We start from the raw sequence: 7,700 nt of genomic DNA, 5'->3' as shown, positions 1-7,700 counted from the left end.
CAACCAATGAATGCAAATGTGGAAGCCCTACGTCAAGTGGTGTCATGCCAACACAGGAAGCCTTATCGGAAGCCTTATGTCAACTTGAATTGTAAATGAACATTTTCATTCAGATGTAGGCCTTATGCAGGATGTTTTGTTATGTTTTGAAAGTTGGGGTATAATTTGAACGATTTTTCTTTCCTGTTTCCCAGTATATCGATGAAGATATAAACACCCACGCACTTTCATTTAGAAAAAACTACATAGGCTTCAAACAGAATTTACTGGCCCTGATGATTAAACATTCACTTGGAACTTAGACAATAAAAAGATGAGAATGCAAAACGGTAGGGGATTCATTCACATTTTAGAAAATGTTACAGCTAGAATATTCAACTTGTCATTCCCTATGACTGAACAAAAAGAAGCACGACATACGACATACCTAACCTGTGGACTTAGCATGTAAGAATGAATCGCATGAAGTACCCCAGCTACTAAAGATTTTTCTAGTGATCAAACATACTTGCTTTCGGAGTAAATCCAGCATTAGATAAATCGCCATCTCTGCACATGATGTTGCATTTCCCATGACGTCACCTGGAATTCTGGCTACTTTTATTCCATTTTTGGTGGCAGCATCGATATCAACACCTTCATGAAGATGTAAATGTTGGGTACTAAATTCACTTAAAAGCTAAAAGAACATAGTGATAATATTGACAAATAAACCAAAATCCCCCAGCCCGACATACACATGCAAGCAGGGGTAGACACCATTTAGATCAACACCAAACTATAGTATAAGCTTCAATTGTTTCGCTCGAGCTATAGTATCTAACTTGAGGCACTTGTTCTTCACCATCTCCTATAACATGATCCACATCATCAAGGGCTACCTAATCGACCTACAAAAATGGAAAATGGATGAATGGATGATCTTCAAGGTGCAGGTAGAGACAAATTTGGAAACATATGAAACAGTATGTCCTTATCCCGCCCATCAATTGAAGCACACTAATTAACAAGCATATATTTACATTTAAACATTAGACCAAACCGAATGTGCAAAGTTGAAGATGCTCTTTTATTCTTGGTCCATTATTTATCCAAAGGCATGTGCTAGCGACAATCGGATCATTTCAGCAAGTTTAAATAGGACCCCCGACAAGAGCAGATTGGTTTTTATTTCAGCAAAGTAAAAAATTTCATCACCTACATCAGTGTCTCAAAGTATGCAATTCTACTATGTTACAATGATCAAAGGCAGAAATGGGTATCACTTCTAGTGCAGTAGGTAGTTGAATTCTGGCTCTACCAATGGATTTGAAAATAATTGGATGGCATCGAGACCTCAAAGGCGATGCAGTCAAAATCCCTTCATACCGCTCAGAACACATCCAGCTAACCCCATCACCCACTTCCAAATGAAGAAAGAGCAACATTAAGCATTTCCCTCCACTTCCTTTGAGCTTGCGAAGCTGTAACTCTTGCTATAGAGATGAGGAGGGAGAGAGAGAAGACAGGGACGTTGACGTACTTGCAACTGGGGACTGGTGGGGTAGAGAATGAGACGAAGTTTGCAGCCTCCGATCTACACCTCCCCGTCCTCCTCAATAATTGCTGCAGATGGGATTTGTTGAATCACATCATAGTTTTTCCACAGTGGTCTGCCAGGTCTCTCAAAAGGCAAAAGGTTTGCACAGACTCTGTCACTTAGCACAACTCTTCTTTTGGAAAAATATTCTATCGATGAACTAATCATCTATGAATCATTTGACTTGTTACATCACGTGACAAAAATGACGTGACATATCTCATCATATGAATCCCACCTTATTTTACGTCACTTGAATGTAATGAAAAATCCCACAACTCATCACAACATCAAGTGCATATTCATGCTGTGGCATTGGAGAAAAAGCGTATTCTCATTATCCTCCAACTTACATTGAAACCTTGCTTCTCGAGTTTGAAGGTTTTTCGACTGGAGCTCAATAGGTAGGATTATAACATTGGGACAATTAATCAACTTTAACAACATCCACCTCCCCATGGCCTGTCCTCAATTCTCCAGCAGCATGAAATGGTTCACGATCATTCAAACCCAGTGGCACTTTTTCTTCTACTGCATGTTTCCCAATATCAACTAAGTGAGAATAAAAAACCAGTGATTTTCCAGTTCCCCGCACTTCATCTTTCCAAAGAAATTTATTTCCTAGGACTTTCCTGCTAGCATCATACAGTGGGACCTGAATGATCCAAAGGGGATATAATAATGAGCAGAAACAGGACCTGTGACATTTAGATTTTCAAGTTTGGATTTCAATTAGATAAAATGGGCATTTCATCGACATGACTACAGTGTTTTTCTCTGAGTTGGCCACTCACGAGATAACTAGACTAGCTGGGTAAGCTATTAAGGACTTTAAGGCAAACAGACTTGAGAATTCAATCAGGAATTGATTTCTCGACCGTGCTTATTTTTAGAGATCATTACATCACAGTTAAAAATTGAATTAAGATTAGAAATAGGTCAGTTCGACTAAGATGAATGACCGATTGTGGGTGACTCCACTAAATTGGAAAACTCTCATCGACTGGCACTAATTTGATTTTACTGTCGTTTTGGTATCCTATGTCCGTATTTGAATCATCGAGATTTTCACAATAAACAAGAATCGCCAATGGGTCGAGTTAGTTCATCGTGGTTCGAAAAAAATCGACCACAGGTCATTTGTCTTAAAAAGTTATGAAAACTATCCAGTAGCCTAGGTCACGCTAAAAGCGTGTCGGAGTGAAATTAACCGTCAATCGAGTCCGATTTCAAAAATTGAAGATTTTGTGGTGTCACGAGCTATTTTAGGAACGTCGACTCAATCTCAGAAGATTTTTCAGAGATTCCGAAGTTTTTGCGAAAACCGTTTCGAACGTTACGGAAAATTAATAGAAAATTGGATGGGCCAAATTAAAGGAAATTTGGACTTCCAAGCCGAGCCTTTGAGTGTCGGGGATTTATAGAAAATTGTTCGGGATTTTTTTTCAGCAAAATCGGACATCGATTTGGAGATTTGAATGAAGAAATTGAACCCAAGAATTATTAAATTCGGAAATAAGGAGGGGTGCTAGAATTTTGGCACCAATTTGGATTATTTATGGAATTTTAGGTTGGAAAGTATTATGGGGGACAAGCATTTAAGAGAAGAGATGTTTGTGTTGATCTTTTCCTCTTTTTCTTGGCGTGTTGAGCACGTCCCAACTGCTGGCCTCCATCTTCTTCACGCGAGCTTATCCTCAGCTGAAGATTTATTCTGCTTTTGCTTTCAACTTTCGCTTCCTCCTTCCTCGATGAGTCCCTGCCGCCTGCTCCATTTTCGGTTCCCTCTGCCATCCACGACTCATCCACCGAAGGCCCACACGTCCATGGTCTGTTCTCCTCAGTCAACCGAAGACCATCAGCCTCTTCGTGTCTTCATTTTGCCGGTCATCCATCCAGCAACAAAGAGCCCAAGCTACCAAGCGTCCTCCTCCACTTTCACGTTTCATTTCCCTGCAACACTCTCGGTCAACAAGTCAGTTCATGCGGCCACCGAAGTTGACTCCATCGCCCACTCTCCACCGAAGCTTGTCGTTCACCCACGAAGCAATGAAGACCGAAGCCAGCTCGCCACCTCAACCGGTCTTCCTCCTTGTTGTCAACGCCAGCTGCCCCACCGAAACAGCCACTTGACCAGCCGTCTTCAGCTTCTTCAATCCACGAAGTTTTCCACGCCTGCAGCAACCTTCACGCCCCACCGATTCTCCGCATGAGTCACCATAGCAGCACGTCCTCCATCAAGTTTGACTGTGTTCGTCCATCTGCCCACCGATTCCACCGAGCAGCATCCCATCCAAGCGAAGTTCAAAGCCACGACTCTTCGTGCAGCTCCATTCCACCGAAGACGCACGCCAACTTGCTCCCATCCTCGTGCGGTTCATCTCACTCGAAGCTGCCTTCATCAACCCTTCGCTACTTCTGCTTTCCCTGGCGTAGACGTCGCGGCTCCTTCTCGTTCAGCCGCTGCAGCCCACGAAGACTTGCAGCAGCCCGAGCCCAACAGTCTTCAGCCACACGTGCGTTCAACAAGTTCAGCCCATCTACAGAAGCAAGACAGGCCCAGTTCAGGTTTGTTTCGGCCCAGCTTCTCCAAGCAAGCCCAGCAGCTCCATTTCTTCAGCCCGTGAGTTCAGTGAGGCCCATTCAGTTTAGCTATTTCAGCCCAACTCAGCCTAGTTCGCAATTGTTTTCAGCAGTCCATTTGAAGTCTTCAGCCATTGGAGTTCGGCCCAGCAATTTCTTTTGTTGCTCGGCCTAGCTCGCAAAGATCAACCCATTCGAAGGCAAGCCCAGTCCAAAGTAAGCCCAGGTCAAGCTCAGCCCAAGAATTTTAGTAGGCCCAAGCCTAGAATTTCTGCCGGCTTGCGAAGTTTCTTGGCCCGGTCCGAGTGTGCATTGATGCCGCCAAAATTTTGGAATTCGGCCGCCGTCGCATTGTTGTCGCGGTTTTTGATCTTCGCTTTGCCAAGTAAGTTTTGCTCACTAATACCTTCTTATTTTTCTAATTATACTTAAATGCTGATTAGATTTAATTAAGTGCAATTAGGTGGTTAGACTAGAATAGATTAGTGATTATTAGTTGATTGCATTGTATATTAGTTAGGTGATTAGTGTACTTAGATAGAGAATTGCCTATAATATTTATTGGATGCTTCTTGGGATTTTCCCCGACCCTTATCAAGTGTTAATTAGGCAATTCAGGCCTAAGTAGAATTTTTAGGAATTAAATATTAATTTTCGAAATTAATTATTTAATTATTTATTTTCCGGAAATTCAACAGGGATGGTCAGTGACTAGAAATTTGTGCTGATGATCGTGGTGTAATCCATTTATTTAATTAAACTTTATATTGTGCTAAATTGAATTTATTGTGTTTATTTATTTAATTTTTGAAATTTATTTATTTAATTATTTATTTCCCGGTAATTCAACCGGGATGGCTAGTGACCGGAATTTTGTGCCGATTGTCTTGGCACAGTTCATTTATTTAATTGATCTTTATTTTGTGCTGAATTGAATTATTTGTGAAAGTGAGAATTATTCTTTAATTGGATAATCATCGGTTATTAATCGAAAAATGACCGGGCATCGGTTGATAATGCCAAAAATATTTGAGTGGACAACAGAAAATGTGGGAGTTATGGAAAGGAAAATATTATATTTTGGCTAAGGCCGACTGTGTCCTCACACACGGCTATTTTATCGAGAATGATAAAAGAGGGAATTGATTGAAAGATTAGAACAGTATACTATATCATCCTACGGGCTCTAATATGTCAGCTTAGTGAGAGCAGTATACTGGTGTACTATATCAGCCTGTGGGCGATATGTCAGCTTAGCGTGAGCAGTACACTTTATCAGGTTAGAATGAACATTGGGGGTATACTATATCAGCCTGCGGACGATATGTCGGCTTAGCGAGAGCAGTATACCTTAACCCTATCAGCTTAATATAAGCTATACTATCTATTTATCAGCTTAAAGTGAGCAATCATGGACTATGGTCGGACTTATAAATAGTATTGAATGTGCCGACCAAGCATGGGTCGTGAGGTCGATTGATCGATGATTTGATCTAAGTGTGATTTGATGTGATTCATCGCTTTGATCTGTTGTTGTGAATTGATTGATCGAATAGAAATGACCATGAATGGTCTTGTTGGTGTGTAATCGACTAGGTCGATTTGATTGATGCTTCGATCGGTGATGTAATTGCTTAGATGCCTATTTGATCTGTGCTAATATACAAGTGTAATCTAAGGCCAAGGCAAGTCCTCTGACTCATGTTGTGCATAAGCAGCACTGTATTAGTTTACTAATCGGGTCTTAGAGGGTAGAACTTGTTGAGGACCCTGATGATAAGTATGATGAGGAGGAATCTGAAGAGGAGAACCCTAATGTGGAACCAAATGAGAATGAAGATTTTGGAGAAGAAGATGACCATGAGGAGGATTTTGAGTACGACCCGGATGAGGACTGAGATCCCATCCTGTTTTGTCAGACATTGATTATATGTGGATAAGTGTTAGATCAGACCCCTAAGAATAGTATTGCATTATATACTATGAGGTGCTTGTATAAAAGAGTAGTTGTGAATTTCAGTAAGAAAAATACGACCATACTTTTCTATCACATTGTTTTATTGTCTGGGGATTTATAATTGCTTCTGCATGTGCATATTAGAAATGAAAGGGTCGGCGATACATAGTCCTGGGATATCGCATTTTAAAATCGACCAAATGTAAGGGATGAGCACGTGCCTGAAGATCGGGGCGTGACAGGACCTATAAAGAAGGGATGCTTAGGGCCTTATGACTTTTTTGGGTAGTGAAATGCACTTGAATTAGCGTGATGCTTGGGTCACATAATGAACCATTATCCGAAAAACAAATGAAGTGATTCATGTCAGATCAGCAAACAAAGTAGCCAGCCCAGTTTAATTTAAAGAACAGTGGCTTAAGGATGAAAACATCCTTAAAAGTGCTTCGGAATGACCTGCCTCCCAAGGGATCCGCGAACTTCAAGCTGCAAAAAACCATCATGGTATTTCTTGGCCTTTTGAGTTACTTGTGTGGTGTACAAAACCTGCCATTCTACATGACAGGGAAGTGTCAATCTCCAAGTAGGACATGCTCAGTTAAACTAACACAAAAATAAAGGAAGGACACCGCCCGCAAAAGAACATTCACATTCTCATGTTTGTCAGAAACGACTGAAAAGAAAAATAATGAATCTGCTATTGAATTCGTTATTTCCATAACCTCAAGCTAAAAGGAGGCAGTAAATACATAGCAATATCAAGAACGTAGTCGGCTGGTTAATGAAAACTTCATTAGAAAATCTATCAGCAAGTAGAACGAACAACTGGCTAAGTAATGAAAACTTCATAAGAAATATAAGCATAAAGGAATATCATGAGGAATCCATGTAACTCGGTTCACTGCCCTCCTCTTTTGCATGAAGTTCTTGTACTTATGAGTCGTTCTTAAGTACCTAGAGCACAGTGCTAGAGCTAGGAAAATCTTAAGAACGTAACCGGTCAAGGTGAATTATGGATTTTCCAAATGAATGGACACACTCAAAACTTCTGTGAAGCACAAAGCTGAAAACTCAATAGATAGTTTTGTATTTTCGGTGAAGCTTTTATCTATTATGAAACAAAATCCGACCTGTTACCCCTGATATTCTGGCATCTAATATACTCACCTTTGCCCCATTCTGAGGCCATTTTTTTTTTCCTTCTGAAAGAGTACTAATGAATACATATTTCAGTGCATCACAAACAGAATCGGGTAGATCATGCAAAACATGAAGAGAAGGGAATCATGCTCCTCAACAGAAAAGAAAGAGATAACATGGATAACAATGATGATTTTCAATTGTCGACTCCCTTTATCTGGTCAACGAAGAAAGTATTAACTTCAAATGAAAACAACGAATTGATTCATGGCATCTGCAAGTTCAAGGCCTTGCGGAAATCATCCCACATCTCATGAACATCCCTTGGACTTGCATCCTTAAAGTTCCAAATCACAATGTGTTTGCAATATCATTTTGGTGAGTATGGAGTATCACCCAATTACATCAATTGCAGAGCAGCTGAATGATGGGTCCATGGGA

The sequence above is a fragment of the Eucalyptus grandis genome, chromosome 7 (genome assembly GCF_016545825.1).
Source record: "Eucalyptus grandis isolate ANBG69807.140 chromosome 7, ASM1654582v1, whole genome shotgun sequence".
Taxonomy (NCBI): domain Eukaryota; kingdom Viridiplantae; phylum Streptophyta; class Magnoliopsida; order Myrtales; family Myrtaceae; genus Eucalyptus; species Eucalyptus grandis.
This window is presented reverse-complemented; position numbering follows the sequence as displayed.